We start from the raw sequence: 299 nt of genomic DNA, 5'->3' as shown, positions 1-299 counted from the left end.
CTTCCTCAATGATCAATGCAAAGAAATAGAGGAAAACAATAGAATGGGAAAGACTAGCGATCTCTTCAAAAAAATTAGAAATACCAAGAGAAATTTTCATGCAAAGTTGGGCACAATAAAGGACAGAAATGGCACGGACCCAACAGAAGCAGAAGATATTAAGAAGAGGTGGCAAGAATACACAGAAGAACTATACAAAAAAGATCTTCATGACCCAGATAACCACGATGGCGTGATCACTCACCTAGAGCCAGACATCCTGGAATGCAAGGTCAAGTGGGCCTTAGATAGCATCACTA

The 299-nt window shown here is 40.1% G+C and overlaps 1 protein-coding gene across 1 annotated transcript in view; it reads left to right on the top strand.

The window, feature by feature from the left end:
* ZSWIM5 (zinc finger, SWIM-type containing 5) overlaps positions 1-299 on the top strand; it is a gene marked incomplete at its 5' end in the record, with an annotated part of 158,640 nt that overhangs the window by 50,937 nt on the left and 107,404 nt on the right. The gene's annotated exons all lie outside the window — the stretch shown is intronic.

Source organism: Bison bison, unplaced genomic scaffold, assembly GCF_000754665.1.
Source record: "Bison bison bison isolate TAMUID 2011002044 unplaced genomic scaffold, Bison_UMD1.0 scf7180017864256, whole genome shotgun sequence".
NCBI classification, from domain to species: Eukaryota; Metazoa; Chordata; class Mammalia; order Artiodactyla; family Bovidae; genus Bison; species Bison bison.
Note: the sequence above shows the minus strand (reverse complement) of the source record. Positions and strands in the feature narration are given on the sequence as shown.